This window comes from Phocoena sinus, chromosome 4 (assembly GCF_008692025.1).
Source record: "Phocoena sinus isolate mPhoSin1 chromosome 4, mPhoSin1.pri, whole genome shotgun sequence".
Taxonomy (NCBI): Eukaryota; Metazoa; Chordata; class Mammalia; order Artiodactyla; family Phocoenidae; genus Phocoena; species Phocoena sinus.
The window spans coordinates 39,300,844-39,318,726 of record NC_045766.1 but is presented as its reverse complement, the minus strand read 5'-3'; the positions used below and the strand labels follow the sequence as shown (position 1 = coordinate 39,318,726).

The 17,883-nt window shown below is 40.9% G+C and overlaps 1 protein-coding gene across 1 annotated transcript in view; it reads right to left on the bottom strand.

Annotated features, from left to right (window-relative positions):
* LOC116752880 (schwannomin-interacting protein 1) overlaps nucleotides 1-17,883 on the bottom strand; it is a 625,076-nt gene that overhangs the window by 241,607 nt on the left and 365,586 nt on the right. The gene's annotated exons all lie outside the window — the stretch shown is intronic.

Genomic DNA, 17,883 nt, shown 5'->3' with positions numbered 1-17,883 from the left:
CATCACTAACTAGAAATCTAGAATCAGGTAAATACTTGCCAACTTGGCCTTCACCCTGCCTTTCAGATACATTTCATCCAAAGAATAGAAAGTAATGATGATAGGAAACAGTCTATGGCAGGATGAAGACGTCACAGGGAGGTGTGCTAGTCGGGAGGCTGGCGGGATATAGCGTGTTCAGTGTTGAAGTGCTGGGACAGGACCCCAGGGCAGGAGCACACAGACCGCTCATGGAGGCTCAGCTCTGTGGCCTGTGGAGACTTTGTGCCTTATTAACGCCCCAAAAGATCATATTCTCTCTGAAGGCATTACCCTAACTAAGGCAGAGAGACACAGTGTCAATGATAACTGAATAAATAACGGAACAGAAAAGTTGCTTCAAGTCCACGTGGATGGACAACTTGGACTTTTGTGTGTTTGGGAAGGGATGGAAGAGGGTGAGCACAGCAGCGTGTTCTAGACACGTCTAAACAGCTCAGACGAGAAACAAAAGGAGAAGAGCACTTTCTTTTCCTGGTAATAAAAAAGCCTAAATGGTTTCTGAGTCTCTCTCTTTGCCCAAGTGTTCATGGAGAATGAACGCTCCTCCTGTTGTACAGGAACAGACAGAACACACCACCACTTCCAGGACTACTGGCGTCAAGGCTGGGTGTCTGTGTGCTGGGGATCCCACCGAGGCGCTTTCCTTTTATATTTATTTCTATTATTTATAGCAACCGTGCAAGTAGAATATTTCTCTTGTTTCCTGAAGATGACAAAACTGAGGCCCAGTGAGATTAAACATCCCACCAAAGTCTCTCTCAGTTTCTTTCTCAGCCTTGGCACTCCTGGCACTTGGGACCAGATAGACTTTGTGGAGAGGGGAGGGCCTGTCCCGTGCATTGCAGGTTATTTAGAAGCATCCTTGGCCTCTATGTTCGAAATGCCAGTAGCACCTCCCTGGGTTGTGACAACTAAAAATGTCTCCAGACATTGCCAAGTGTCCCCTGGGGCATAAAATTGCCCCTGGATAAGAACCACTGTTCATAGCGTAACTGATTAACCTGGGTTTTGAATCCAAACTTGACTCTTTCCTTAGCTGGAAACTAAATTAACATGTAAACATCAGCACTCGTGTGAAGAAACTGCCTTGAAGAGCAGCAGAATGATTCGATGTACCCTGGCTGTCACAGCAATTAATGTCACTTCAAAATAAAGGAGCCTATAAGAATCACAGCCAACATTTATTGAGGGCTTACTATGTTCCAGGGAGTATGCCTAGCACTTTATACATATTTGCCCATTTAATCATCCCCACAGCCTTGTGAGGAATGATATGCCTGCAGCCTCAGCATATAATCAAAGAGATTCAGAAAAGGAAATTTTGCCATTGCAGCAGCAATGAGAGAATTCTGCAATGGCTAATAACTTTTCAAAGTTCAACTCCGGAGTCCTTGTGAAATATTAGATTTTAGTGACATGTGCAGTTCCAATTATCTTCAACCATGGAATGTACCTGGTCAAGCCTGAGCTGTCAAAAAAGGATTGTTCTGGACAATTTTCATGAAGCCAACCAATTAGCTGATAGGATCACACATGCTTTTTGGTACCAGGCAACTGTCCTGGTGTGGAACTGCCTGTCACCCGCTCTGTCACCCCCTCCCAGGGGAGTGAATGGAGCCTGTTGGGGAAAATGGAAGCAGTTCAAAACCGGCTTCTTGCATTTCTTAGACTCTTGGTTCCTTAGCACTCTCTCTCCTAAAAAACCATCGATTTTGAAAGTGTTTTCTATTTCAAAGTCACAGCCCCAGAAAAAAAAATGTGATTACAAACTCAGCAGTTTGAGTTAAGGCAACGAATTAACAGTAATCATTTCACGGGGAGAAATTCTAGTCCAATATGCCAGAGAAAGAAAGCTCAGGCATCAACCATGCTCCAAATGAATGAAGTCTGGCTCAGAAGTTGGTCTAATAATTGATAACACAATGGACTGTGCTATGGTTCACATAGAGAAGAATTCTGACTTATAGGTCAATTACTCATGCTGAAAATCTTTATTGAGTTTACTGTTGAGTGTTGGTTTTATGGAAAAGAATGATTGGAACATGGGATGGAGAGAAAGAAGGAGCTGGGAGAGTGGGGCAGGGATGCTAAGTCTAAAGCAGAAGACACCTGGACAGTAAGGAGGAGGAAAAAGGGGAACAAAAAGCAAAGTCGATGAGGAGAAGATGCCCAAACTGGCAGGGGCCCAGGGTGGGGGCCAGGTTGCCTAGATCCACGCTGGGAGGTCTCCTGAGCCTTCACGCTGCCCAAAGACTCTCATCACCCTTCCTCAGGACAGAATGGGTTAATTGGGTATGTGTAGGATTAATAGGTCATGCAAGAGGGTATGGTGGGACATAGCTGTGGGAATGAGGCTGAGGAAAGCTTGAAGTGTTAGGGAGGGATGGCTTCTGGGGAGTGTGAGGACCTGTATGACATTTGCAGCTCAGTACAACCTGCTCCTTTGGCCAGCGGAGGCCTGGCTCATGCACATGAGATCTGGGAAGCTGCACAGTGTCCTAGGCTTGGAAAGGCCCATCCTTGGCTTAATGTTCTGCTATCGCTCTGTAGACATTCTTATAATTTCTGAATGACAGTCCCCATATTTTCATTTTGCACTTGGATCTGCAAATTATATAGCTGGTCTTGAGCAGCAGTGACTATACTGTCCTGATATACCTTTGTGATAAGCCATCTCTACATTACTCTAGGACCCAAGGGAGGACAGGCTGTTTAGGAGGGGGGTTGTAACTCAAGGATTGTACACAAGGCATTGTGCTGAAAGTTCTTGGACAAAAACAGTGAAGCATCCTGTTTCTTTAATTCTAAGATAACATCAAATCTGACACTTCATTGGCTTTGTAGCAGCTTCTCCTTTTTTTTTTTTCTGAGAAAAATAAACACTTTAGCTGTACATATAAAATAGCCAGTCTACACTGATTTAAGAAACATTAAATTGTGAAACAAACAAACAAAAAAGGTCACTTTAGAATGGCAAAAAAAATAGTTCAGGATGAGTTTTCATCAACCTTCCGATTGAATTCTAGACAGTAAAAGAAAACGTTCCCCTTGCCCTAGCTGGTCTCTCTTCAGTTCAGGGCTGTTTAAATCCAACTAAACATCAGTATGTTTTGTGAAAGAGCAGTTAGGGGCTCCTTTATGTGCGGTTAGTTGCAAGATATGAACAACTAGGCACTCAGGCTCTGAGATCTAACTTAGATGATGTTGAAAATTAGTGAGAAGAAGCCATTTGAGCTTCTCCTTGTCCTGGATTTGTTTATTCTGCTTAATTTAAGCAGACCTAATAATTTTAATACATACTTTGAATGTTCTAATCCAGCTGAAAAGCAGACCGATGCATTGATATAAACAAGATTTTGCCCTCAGGCAGAGCACAAAGTCGCTTTTCCAGATACAAGCTTTCCCTACATCAGGTCGTTTTCTTGGAATTTCAGTTGACATCCTCCTTCAAGGTGAATGTTTCTTCAGCTGTTCAGAACTTGATGAATCTCTCTTCCCCAGAAAGCCCCTTACCAAGGAACTAGTTGCTCACAATAGACACTGGCTCACACAGGCTCACTTATGACAAGCTCAGGCACCAGCTTCCTCCCATATGCCTCTTACCAGCTCTTACTTGAAAAAATTCACCCACTGCTTCCTCCCAGGACTGGAGGATATAATGCAGTGACTTTCCTCTGTAAAGGGACTCAGCATTTGTTCCGTACACTCAATCACCACGAATGCACTAAAACATAACCCGGGCATCTGACACAGTGTCATAGGATTGTTTAACATTTGCATTTATCCACCTGACAAAGCTTTGCCAAATGCCTGCGCTGTGCAGGGAGCAGAGCAAGGTGAGGGGCTGGGGAAAATTTGAAAACAAATGAAACAGAGGCTTTGACCTAAGGTGAGGTGACAGGGCTCTTCATCTAGTAGAACAGAAAAGATCTGTGCATAAACATCACAGCTATACCAAGGAGGCCAGTTGCCCAGTTCTTGCTTTCTGTGATCTATGCATTTCACGTGATTACATAGAATGCTATCACATACATCCGGGTCACCCAGCCTAAAGACCTTCCTATTGGATATAGGCACTGAGTCTCGTGCTCTTTACAGAGTGATGTAAGCAGAAGGCGGTCTCATAAATACTTAACAATGTAATGATGATACTAATGATCCTTTTCCCTCCTATTTGGTGGTGGTCAAAATGAACCAAGCTTTCTTTGGGTCCATCTAAGAAAAAACTTGTAATAATTGTGGTGATGACAAAAACAATGGCAAAACTACAGCTACTACTACTACTAAGCTACTTTTCAGTATCTCCACGTGCCTTGCACTCTCCTTTGCTTTACGTTCTTTCCTACCTTTATAAAAGCTCTGCAAGATAGTTATTATTATCCTCATTTCCCCAAAGAAGCAATAACATGTCAGCAAGTTGAGTCGCTTTCCCCAGGGGGTGAGGCTGGAGTTCAGGCACAGTTGCCCTCACAATACCCTACCACACCACCAGAGGGCAGAGAGCAGAAGCAAGAAGAACTACAATTCTGCAGCCTGTGGAACAAAAAACACATTCACAGAAAGATAGACAAGATGAAAAGGCAGGGGGCTATGTACCAGATGGAGGAACAAGATAAAACCCCAGAAAAACAACTAAATGAAGTGGAGATAGGCAACCTTCCAGAAAAAGAATTCAGAGTAATGATAGTGAAGATGATCCAGGACCTCGGAAAAAAATGGGAGGTAAAGATCAAGAAGATGCAAGAAATGTTTAACAAAGACCTAGAAGAATTAAAGAATAAACAAACAGAGATGAACAATACAATAACTGAAATGAAAACTACACTAGAAGGAATCAATAGCAGAATAACTGAGGCAGAAGAATGGATAAGTGACCTGGAAGACAGAATGGTGGAATTCACTGCTGTGGAACAGACTAAATGAAAGAGAATGAAAAGAAATGAAGACAGCCTAAGAGACCTCTGGGACAAGACTAAATTAAACAACATTCGCATTATAGGGGTCCCAGAAGGAGAAGAGAGAGAGAAAGGTCCAGAAAAAATATTTGAAGAGATTATAATCGAAAAACCATGGGAAAGGAAATAGCCACCCAGGTCCAGCAAGCACAGAATGTCCCATACAGGATAAACACAAGGAGAAACACGCCGAGACACATAGTAATCAAACTGGCAAAAAATAAAGACAAAGAAAAATTACTGAAAGCAGCAAGGGAAAAACGAGAAATAACATACAAGGAGGGAACTCCCATAAGGTTAACAGCTGTTTTCTCAGCAGAAACTCTACAAGCCAGAAGGGAGTGGCATGATATACTTAAAGTGATGAAAGGAAAAACCTACAACCAAGATGACTCTACCCGGCAAGGATCTCATTCAGATTCGATGGAGAAATCAAAAGCTTTACAGACAAGCAAAAGCTAAGAGAATTCAGCACCACAAAACCAGCTCTAAAACAAATGCTAAAGCAACTTCTCTAAGTGGCAAACACAAGAGAAGAAAAGGACCTACAAAAACAAACCCAAAATAATTAAGAAAATGGTCATAGGAACATACATATCGATAATTACCTTAAACATGAATGGATTAAATGCTCCAACCGAAAGACACAGGCTTGCTGAATGGATAAAAAAAAAACAAGACCCATATATATGCTGTCTACAAGAGACCCACTTTAGACTTAGGGACACATACAGACTGAAAGTGAGGGGATGGAAAAAGATATTCCATGCAAATGGAAACCAAAAGAAAGCTGGAGTAGCAATACTCATAACAGAAAAAATAGACTTTAAAACAAAGAATGTTACAAGAGACAAGGAAGGACACTACATAATGATCAAGGGATCAATCCAAGAAGAAGATATAACAATTATAAATATATATGCATCCAACATAGGAGCACCTCAATACATAAGGCAACTGCTAACAGCTCTAAAAGAGGAAATCGACAGTAACACAATAATACGGGGGACTTTTAACACCTCATTTACACCAATGGACAGATCATCCAAAATGAAAATAAATAAGGAAACAGAAGCTTTAAATGACACAATAGACCAGATAGATTTAGTTGATATTTATAGGACATTCCATCCAAAATCAGCATATTGCACTTTCTTCTCAAGTGCGCAGGGAAAATTCTCCAGGATAGCTCACATCTTTTGTCACAAATCAAGCCTCAGTAAATTTGAGAAAACTGAAATCATATCAAGCATCTTTTCTGACCACAACACTATGAGATTAGAAATGAATTACAGGGAAAAAAACCGTAAAAAACACAAACACATTGAGGCTAAACAATACGTTACTAAATAACCAAGAGATCACTGAAGAAATCAAAGAGGAAATCAAAAAATACCTAGAAACAAATGATAATGAAAACACGACGATCCAAAACCTATGGGATGCAGCAAAAACAGTTCTAAGAGGGAAGTTTATAGCTCTATAAGTCTACATAAAGAAACAAGAAAAATCTCAAATAAACAATCTAAACTTACACCTAAAGGAATTAGATAAAGAAGGACAAACAAAACGCAAAGTTAGCAGAAGGAAGGAAATCATAAAGATCAGAGCAGAAATAAATGAAATAGAAACAAAGAAAACAATAGCAATGATCAATAAAACTAAAAGCTGGTTTTTTGAGAAGATAAACAAAACTGATAAACCATTAGCCAGACTGATCAAGAAAAAGAGGGAGAGGACTCAAATAAATAAAATTAGAAATGAAAAAGGAGAAGTCACAGCAGACACCAGAAATACAAAGCATCCTAAGAGACTAGTACAAGCAACTCTATGCCAATAAAATGGACAACCTGGAAGAAATAGACAAATTTTTGGAAAGGTATAACCTTCTAAGACTGAACCAGGAAGAAATAGAAAATATGAACAAACCAATCACAAGTAGTGAAATTGAAACTGTGATTAAAAATCTTCCAACAAACAAAAGTCCAGGACCAGATGGCTTCACAGGTGAATTCTATCAAACATTTAGGGAAGAGCTAACACCCATCCTTCTCAAACTCTTCCAAAAAATTGCAGAGGAAGGAACACTCCCAAACTCATTCGAGGAGGCCGCCATCACTCTGATACCAAAACCAGACAAAGATACTACAAAAAAAGAAAATTACAGACCAATGTCACTTATGAATATAGATGCAAAAATCCTCAACAAAATACGAGCAAATAGAATCCAACAACATATTAAAAGGATCATACAGTGTGATCAAGTGGGATTTATCCCAGGGATGCAAGGAATCTTCAATATACGCAAATCAATCAATGTGATACACCATATTAACAAATTGAAGAATAAAAACCATATGATTATCTCCATAGATTCAGAAAAAGCTATTGACAAAATTCAACACTGTTTATGATTAAAAACTATCCAGAAAGTGGGCATAGAGGGAACCTACCTCAACATAATAAAGGCCATATACGACAAACCCACAGCAAACATCATTCTCAATGGAGAGAAACTGAAAGCATTTCCTCTAAGATCAGGAACAAGACAAGGATGTCCATTCTCACCACTATTATTCAACATAGTTTTGGTAGTCCTAGCCACGGCAATCAGAGAAGAAAAATAAATAAAAGGAATACAAATTGGAAAAGAAAAAGTAAAACTGTCACTGTTTGCAGATGACACTATACTATACATAGAGAACCCGAAAGATGCCACCAGAAAACTACTAGAGCTAAACAATGAATTTGGTAAAGTTGCAGGATACAAAATTAATGCACAGAAATCTCTTGCATTCCTATACACTAATGATGAAAAATCTGAAAGAGAAATTAAGGAAACACTCCCATTTACCATTGCAACAAAAAGAATAAAATACCTAGGAATAAACCTACCTAGGGAGACAAAAGACCTGTATGCAGAAAACTATAAGACACTGATGAAAGAAATTAAAGATGATACCAACAGATGGAGAGATATACCATGTTCTTGGATTCGAAGAATCAATATTGTGAAAATGACTATACTACCCAAAACAATCTATAGATTCAATGCAATCCCTATCAAATTACCAATGGCATTTTTTACGGAACTAGAACAAAAAATCTTAAAATTTATACGGAGACACAAAAGACCCCGAATAGCCAAAGCAGTCTTGAGGGAAAAAAACGGAGCTGGAGGAATCAGACTCCCTGACTTCAGACTATACTACAAAGCTACAGTAATCAAGACAATATGGTACTGGCACAAAAACAGAAACATAGATCAATGGAACAAGATAGAAAGCCCAGTGATAAACCCATGCACCTACAGTCAACCAATCTAGGACAAAGGGGGCAAGAATATACAATGGAGAAAAGATAGTCTCTTCAATAAGTGGTGCTGGGAAAACTGGACAGCTACATTTAAAAGAATGAAATTAGAACACTCTCTAACACCATACACAAAAATAAACTCAAAATGGATTCGAGACCTAAATGTAAGACAGGACACTATAAAGCTCTTAGAGGAAACCATAGGAAGAACACTCTGTGACATAAATCACAGCAAGATCCTTTTTGATCCACCTCCTAGAGTAATGGAAATAAAAATAAAAATAAACAAATGGGACCTAATGAAACTTCAAAGCTTTTGCACAGCAAAGGAAACCATAAACAAAAGGAAAAGACAACCCTCAGAATGGGAGAAAATATTTGCAAACGAATCAACGGACAAAGGATTAATCTCTAGAGTATATAAACAGCTCATGCTGCTCGATATTATAAAAGCAAACAACCCAATCCTAAGATGGGCAGAAGACATAAAGAGACATTTCTCCAAAGAAGACATACAGATGGCCAAGAAGCACATGGAAAGCTGCTCAACATCACTAATTATTAGAGAAATGCAAATCAAAACTACAATGAGGTATCACCTCACACCAGTTAGAATGGATATCATCAGAAAATCTACAAACAACAAATGCTGGAGAGGGTGTGGAGAAAAGGGAACCCTCTTGCACTGTTGGTGGGAATGTAAATTGATACAGCCACTATGGAGAACAGTATGGAGGTTCCTTAAAAAACTAACAGTAGAATTACCATATGATCCAGCAATCCCACTACTGGGCATATGCCCAGAGAAAACCATAATTCAAAAAGATACATGCACCCCAATGTTCATTGCAGCACTGTTTACAATAGCCAGGTCATGGAAGCAACCTAAATGCCCATGGACAGACGAATGGATAAAGAAATGTGGTACATATATACAATGGAATATTACTCAGCCATAAAAAGGAACTATATTGGGTTATTTGTTGAGACGTGGATGTATCTAGAGACTGTCATACAGAGTGATGTAAGTCAGAAAGAGAGAAACAAATATCGTATATTAACACATATATGTGGAATCTAGAAAAATGGTACAGATGAACCGGTTTGCAGGGCAGAAATTGAGACACAGATGTAGAGACCAAACTTATGGATACCAAGGGGGGAAAGCCGCGGGAGGGGCGGTGGCGGGAGGGGTGATGAATTGGGCGACTGGGATTGACATGTATACACTGATGTGTATAAAATTGATGACTAATAAGAATCTGCTGTATAAAAAAATAAATAAAATTCAAAAATTATAAACAAAACAAAAACACCCTACCCCAGCCCTTCCTTCAGTGAGAACTCTTGTCTTCTGCAGCCCCTCCTCCCAATGGGAGCACCAAGGGAGGATTAAAGCTCAGGTCCTCTGGGAGCATTAAGGAAAAAGCCTGAGGGACGAGCTCGGACTCTCTGGCTTAAAATGGAAATTGCACATGCCGGGTTAGAACCTATGTTCTCATAAACGTTTCTTTTTTGTCTTAGGTAAGCATTAGCATTCAGAGCACTTGCTTGCTTGTAAAAAAGCCCTGTAACATTTTTATTTGAGAAGTCTAATGGCACAGAGGGAGGAAAAGGAATAAAGAAGTTCTCTACTGCAGAAAGAGGAAATGGAGAAGGAATTGAAGGAAAAACATTCCTAGAAAATTCATTTAGTAGCCTGAACTATTCAAAATAGCTACTCAGCTCTTCCCAACTGACAGGAACTGCTGGGCTCTGAAGGTCCTGAGGAGAATATCTTCAGAGAAGGCCAGTTCTCCAGGCCCTAGCAGAGGAGTTGTCAGGTGCAAACTTGACATCTCTGTTATCAAGGCGCTTGTGCAAGCCCAGGTGAGAAAGGACACGGTTAAGGAAGATAATGGGACACACCATCCATGCACTCCTCCAGTTGTTCCAAGTCCTACCGAGCTGTCAAGTCAGGTCATGAGAAGGCTGTGTACTTGAGGCAGCTAGTTCATTTGAGTTAGCACAGGTCAAGTTCCGTTAAATGACTTTTTTGAAGGCCTACTGTGTGCAAGCCATGAGAGATTCTAAGAAGATCCAGTCTAGTGGGGTCTCACTGATTTTCCCCTCTGCAGCCCAACATTTGCAGCCACACGGTGGCGAGAGACCTTTCTTCCTTACTAAATATCTGTTCCAAACAACTTTCTCTCTCACTATCTTGGACCCACTGTCCCCCCAAAGGGTCCTTCTCCATCTTTTTCTTTAAAGCAGTGTTTTTAAAACTGTGAAATAAAATAGCATTAAAACAAAGAAAGAAAATAGAAGTGATAATATCAGAGAGCAGCATACATGGTAAGAGTAAGAACTGTCTTGTGAAACTTTATTCAGTTATCTGTGATCGTGTGTACTGTGATGTGATGTAAAACACATTTCTCACTGTGGGTCATGGTCTGAAAAGTTGGAAAAGCGCTGCTTTACAGGAGTCCTCCAATTTCCACCCCCTTCTCTTCTAGTCAGACCTCATTACAGACCCTTCATTTTGAAGGTCATTGTGGCTTTGTGCCTGCCTCTGAGACTCATCATTTCAAACACTCCTTCCTTCCAGAGGCCAACTGACTCATGACTGGGACGTTGGTTCCTGTGTATCCCATGCCAGCTACCTGTACCAGCCCATCCCCTCACACTCCACCCTCCACCCACCACGCACACGGGTCTGTGGCCTGAGGCTCCAGCCTTGCCAGAATACTGGATGCCCTGACCATCCATGTAAAGGTGACTCAAGAACCCGCCATATATACACGTCCCTTCTGCATTTGTGGCAAAACTATTATCAACCTAATAGCTATTTCTTTACAATGTCACCTTCTGGTTGCAGAGAGTCATGCTTTAAAGAAAAGCCAAGGCTTGCCTGAGGGGGTGAAATCTGAGCATTGCAACAGGTCAACAGCACAGAGGATGGACATATTTCAGGATTTCTCCAGAAGACTCCTCACCCTGGCTTCCCTGACCCTTTTCCTCATGCATCCTTCTTTGGGCATCAGGTATAACTCTGGTATTTGATCCCCAGCTCCCCTCCTGGGCTTCAGTAATAAGAGCTAATATATTGAGGACTCACTCTGAACCTGTGCTAAGCACACCATCGCCTTATTCCACATACTCTCACAGCAGATCATGGGTGGGTACATTTTACCCTCATTTTACAGACAAGGAAACTGGGGCCATTCTAAGTGGATGGCCCAAGGTCACCTGGCATTTGAACCTGGCCAGCTGGCTTCCATGCCTGCAAAGTCGACCACTACATCATGTAGATTTGGTTGTACGTAGCTATCGAAGTTCTGCCCTCTCACCCCAGTCTCACCATTGCTGCCTGGCCAAGATAAGAAAATTAGTTAGCTTCATTGTGATACATTTCTTTAAGTGTTGAGATTCAGGAAAAGAGGTTTGTCTTCTAAACTTCAGGTATATCTTTATCCGCCAGCTAAGAATAATACAATTGTATTTCCTTATTTTGCCTTGGCTTCTAGGAGGCTCAGAATGAAATTTAAATATAATGTTTATACTAAGTGTGCTAATTCTATGGTTGGCATAAATCCTTCCTCTTTATACGGCTCTGCTCTTTCCCTTCTGTTTATGTGAACATATGTACATGTATATTTGTGAACAGATGTATATGTAAATTTGTAACAAGGAATGAAATAAACAAATAAGCATTCTATTCTTTCAGAAAGAAACTGAGCATTTGAATTACTTAGAAGACTTGATCATATCATTATAGAAAATTATGTACAACAGGGTTTTCTGCTCTAGTTTTGCCTTGGAAAAAAATGGATGCACGGTATTATGCTTTACGATCTGCCTTGGCAAAACCTCAGCGCTAGCTGTCAGGGCTGTCACATATGGCTGTGCCGATTAGGCACTGCCCAACTCCAGGGGATGCCATTCACGTGGTAATCTATGGAGCTGCTCAGTGTGCAACTTGCACATCTGTGTGTGGCAGTTCAAAGCGTCTCATTGGGCTCATACCACCCTCTGCTTTCCATCAGCTAATTACATACTGACTGGGATCGGAGTTATTGTAAGAGGAAGTGGCTGTGGAGCAGGAAGGTATTCCATTGCTCCTGTCTGTCTTCCCAGGCAAAGCTATTCCTCCCTGCTTTGGGTTGAAGTCCCAGGAAACGTGGGGGACCAGGAGAGCTCCCCCATCTCTGTGCAATAGTGGCGAAGCGGGGAGGTTGGGGGAGGAGGAGAATGGGCCTAGGGAGATGCTAAACCGAGCAGGCAATCAATCATCTCACAACCTCTCTCGAGTTTCTTCTGGCTTTATTTCAGGCACTAATTGGAAATGCGTGTCCCCCACCACAGAGTTTGTTTTCTCAATAGAAAGGAAAGAAGATTCCAGCTGAGCCTGGAGATGCTGAGAAGGATGTGATAACTTTTCAAACCACTGGCATTCTCCACTGCTTCTCCCTCCAGAGCCTCCCTTTGGGGCACTTGTATGTGTGGTCTGTCAACTGCAAGGAAACTCCTTTCATCCTGGGCTCCCCTCTCTGGGGACCACCAAGCAGGGGGCGGAGGGGATTTTATTAGGATGTTGAATGTGTGGCCTCTTTTTATTTATTTTTTAATTTTAGAAAATATTTTTTTAACCTTATTGAGGTATAACTGACAAATAAAATTGTAAGATGTTTAAAGTGTATATGGTGGTGATCTGATATACAAATACATTGTGAAAGGATTCCCCCATCTAGTTAATTAACACATCTGTCATCTCATATATTTATCATCTTTTTTTTTTTTGGTGAAAACATTAAAGTTCTGCTCTCTTAGCAAATTTCAATTATACAATACAGTGACATCAACTATAGTCTTCACGTTATACATTAGATCCTTAGACCTCATACGTCTTACAGCTGAAAGTTTATATGCTTTTACTAACCCTTCCCTATTTCCCCTCGCCCTCCGGCCCCGGCAACCACTTTTTTACTCTGTTTTTATGAGTTTGATTTTTTTCTTTTTCTTTTTTAAGATTTCACATAAATGATACTATGTAGTATCTGTCTTTCTTTGTTTGGCCTAGGATAATGCCCTCAAGGTCATCCATATCGTCACAAATGGAAGGGTTTTCTTCTTTCCCATGACGAATTTCCATTATGTTTATGTACCACATCTTCTTCTTTATCCACTCACCCACTGATGGACACTTAGGTTATTTCCATATCTTGGCCACTATGAATAATGCTGCAATGAACATGGGAGTGCAGATATCTCTTTGAGATCTTGATTCCAATTCTTTTGGATATAGACCCAGAAGTGGGACTACTGGATCATATGGTAATTGTATGTTTAATTTTTTGAGGAAGCACCATACTGTTTTCTACAGTGACTGCACCAATTTACACTCCTACCAACGGTACACAAGGGTTCCCTTTGTGGGAGGGAAGGGACTAGTTCTGCCTTGATCCTATAGCACTGACCCTCACCAGTCTTGCAGGGATCATAACTACTTATTCAGAAGAGGTTTATTGTTACTGAAAATGATTTGAAAGTAAACAGATCCCACTAAAAAAATTTTTTTTTAAATCGGCTCTGGTTTAGAGAAGTAGTGGGTCTGAGTCCTCGGGTTGCACATGCTGTATCCTAACCTGGGCTCCAATACTCTACCTTGGGCAATTAACTTCTTCAAATCTCAGTTACTTCCTCTGTAAAATAAGAAAAAGCAAGAATAACAATAATATCTGCATCATGGGATTGTGAGGAAGATTTAAAGTGATAATGGGGGCGGGGAGACACTCAAAGCAAGCATTCAGCCCATGGGTGACAGAAATAAAGAGAAGTGTCAACCAATTCGGGGAGCTCTGAGGTATGTGAGATTGGAGATGTGGTCAGCTGGTCTCACGGAGACTTGGTTTCTATGTGCCTCTTCTATCTCAGCCATTAAGGCATGTTCAAGGGTAATTTTGACTTTATTTGATTTTCAACTTATATACTATCTTTAGAACCTATCCCTGAAAATGTGATCCCACTGTAAGCACTCAATAAACTGTGGTTATCATTATTAAAGATTGCCCAGTTAGCAAGTGTTCAAGGATTTGTGATGAAGATGACATTTGAACTTTAATAGCTGCCTGTTAGACCAAAGGAAGTATGCCTACTTTATTTCCTTAATTCATAAGCAAAGTATGAAAGTTTTATTTTTCTTCATAGATGCTTATTTGTAACCCTCTCTCTTCTACCACTTTCCCCCTTCCCCTCATTCACCCCCCCAACACTTTGTAAATTTAATCTTAAGGATGTTGTTACTTTGGACCTACTTCTCTGACTGTTTAGTTGATGATTCAGTTTGTGCTAAATGGAAGTTTACCTCATGTTGTCTATGCAAAAAGGCCTTTCTGTTAAGAGTCACGGAGACGTGGTTGCCAAGGGCATGGGCAATCTAGTATTGGCCATTAGAAGACAGACGATGTTAATTACAGATCAATGTTACCAAGGCCTAAACTAGAAGAGAGTTGGTTATCAATGAATTGCCTCTGAGAGTAAAACTTTCCCTACGATTAGCATGTTACAGATGACAAAACGTTAGTCTAAACAAGTGATCCTCAATACTGTCCCCATGTTAGAACTATACCAGGCAAGTTTTCGGAAAATACCAGTGCTAGAGCCTGGCTCCCAGATTTAACTGGCTTGGGCTGGGGATCAGACATCTGTATTGAAAGCTTCCCAGCTGACTCTAATGTACACGCTAAAAACCTTTCAGCATGGTCTATACTCCCTTACATCACTGGAGGGCTTGGTAAAACACAGATTTCTGGGTCCCACCTCAGAGTTTTCTGTTCAGTAGATCTGAGATGGGGCAGAGAATGTGCATGTTTAACAAGTTACCAGGTGACGCTATTTCCAGGACACACTTTGAGGACCACTGGTACACACAGTTGCTGACAATCCACACTTAGGTGTCCTCGACAGCCTTGTAGTAGTCAGGGTTCTCCAGAGAAACAGAACGAAAAGGATATATAGAGAAACAGATAGAAGAGATTTATTACAGGAATTGGCTCACACAGTTATGAAGGTAAGTCCCCCACCTGCCATCTGCAAGCTGAAGAACCAGGAAAGCTGGTGGTGTAATTCAGTCTGAGGCCAAAGGCCTGAGGATGAGGGGCTGATGGTGTAAGTTCCCAAGAACTAGGATCTCTGTTTCTGAGGGCAGGATTAGATGAACGTCTCAGCTCAAAAACAAAGAGAGAGAATTCATCCGTCCCTCTTAGCCTTCCTGTTCTATTCCAGCCCTCAGCAGGTTGGATAATGCCCACCCACGCTGGTGAGAGCCATCCCTTCACTCAGTCTACTGAATCAAATGTTAATCTCTTCCAGAAACACCCTTACAGACACACCCAGAAATAATGTTTTACCAGCTATCTGGGCATCGCTCGGACCAGTCAAGTTGACACATAAAATTAACCATCACAAGCCTCATTTTTGCCTCTCACCGTTTTTATACTCTCTTCCACCCCCCAGATCTCCTTATGTTCCTCTAATAAATACACGTGCTCCCTCTACCCTACAGGTCTCTGAACACACCTTTCCTTTTGCCTGCAACGCCTTCCCTGTCACGGAACACACTTCACTGAGAAAAGGCTGTAATTCAATTTTCATTGACTTGGCATTCGGTTTTATCCAGCAAACGTAAATTGTGGAACTTGTACTGAATTTGTTAATGGTAATATATACACTTTTACAACATGTAGTTTTTCATTATATAAGTTTTATTTCCTACACCGAAGTGAATACAAAAATAAACTATGGCTGTACGTTTCTTTTTCAACACTTGGGACGTTTTAATACACTTTATGCCATTATAAGCCTTTTTTGTTAAAATCCATAATTTGTAAGGAACAAATAAGGACATAGAACTGCTATATTATGAATAGTGGAATCACAGATGAGACATGGAGTGAGTATATATCAGTATCAGTAAATATAAAGTAGATCGTGGGTCTCTCCACCCTCTGCCCACACCAGCCAGAGACTCATTTCTCTTGCAGTGACTTTGCCTCTGGGGGAAGGGCGCTGGGCTGAGTGGGGAAGAGATGAATGAAATACCTCTTTCTCCCGCCCCTGGCAAGTTTTCCTGGTCAGTTAGCACTTTATGACCACTTTTTGGCTCCCACTACTTCTACTAAATCCCATCAGAAGGACCAAATGAAACGAGAGAGGCAAACAAACCTCAAATGATGAAATAGGAGATAATGCCCAATTTAAATTTTGTTTTTTCACACCTGAGTTAGCGATTTTCAAAGTAAGGGGAGCTCTTATAAGGTCTGTCAAACTTGAGGTCTAATTACTTTTGCACCTTACATCCCACTATAGCTTTGTTGAAATGAATAATTTTGATGTGCTTTTTTGTGCAACTGCTGGAAAAATATTATGAAAGCATTCTATCTATTATTACGCTCTCTCATCTATCATACATATACCTCCTGTGGTGATGAAACTGGTTTTAATTTCCCTGACCCAGGGTTTGTCCATCTAGAAGCAATCTGAAGTGGAGAATTAATATCTGAAAGACTGCCCAGACGCTCAAAACTGCTTCTGCCTATTGTAATTATTAATGTCAGTCATTGTTCTAAGAGATATGTGTGTATGTGTATCACACACACACATGTATTACCTTACTTAAGCTTCAAAAAACACTGCGAAATAGGTCCTGTTATTATGCCCATTTTATAGGTGAGGAAATTGAGGTACATGGAAGTTAAGCCACATACCCAAGGTCAAGGACCTAATAAAGGGCAGAGTTGAGCTATGAACTCAGTCTAGAATCTATGTGCCAAACTGCTACCATTCTAAACTGCTTCTTTGGTTATCTCAATCTATTTAACCAAATGGTCATTTAATGAAAAGGAAAATTGTAGAATGACGTAGACAATAGCATTTTCACTTTTCCTGGAACTGTGCTGCTTTTATTTAGACCAGCATCACCTGGTCTTCTTTCTGCCTTTAGCTAGGACAACATCGGAGCAGTGCCATGGGGGGATGTGTTTCTTGGGTGGAAAGGTTATAACAGCCTCTTGGATAAGATCTCCCTGCGATCTACTGGAAGGTGGAGACTGGGAGTGGGATTTCTTTGTCCTTGTGATGTTCTTAGTCAGAAAGACCCCATCGGACATGCGCAAGCTCAGGACCTAATCCAGGGAGATGAGATGGCCCCTCTTGGTATGGGTATAAATTAATACCCTTGAAATTATTCACTTAAATTTAACTCAGTTGGATCTGAGGTAGGATTTTGAAGGTAAGAAGACAGGGGAAAGTTTGACTCATCCCAGGGGTGTGTATGTGAGTGTGTGTTGTGTTGATGGCGCAGGTGGTGAGAGATTCAGGGGGAAGTTCCAAGGTGAGCTCTGACAGGAAGTAGAAGACAGATGGCTGTGACAGCCGCTGAGTGAGAGGAATCCTCCCTTCTGCGACCTCTGCTTCCCAAGAGCCTATTTTTTATGTAATTGAGGACAACAGTTCCCACACCTGGATCCATCTCCCGGATCCCTTGTGTATCTAACTCCTGAACAATCTGTAAGTTCCGATTTAGTATCTTCTC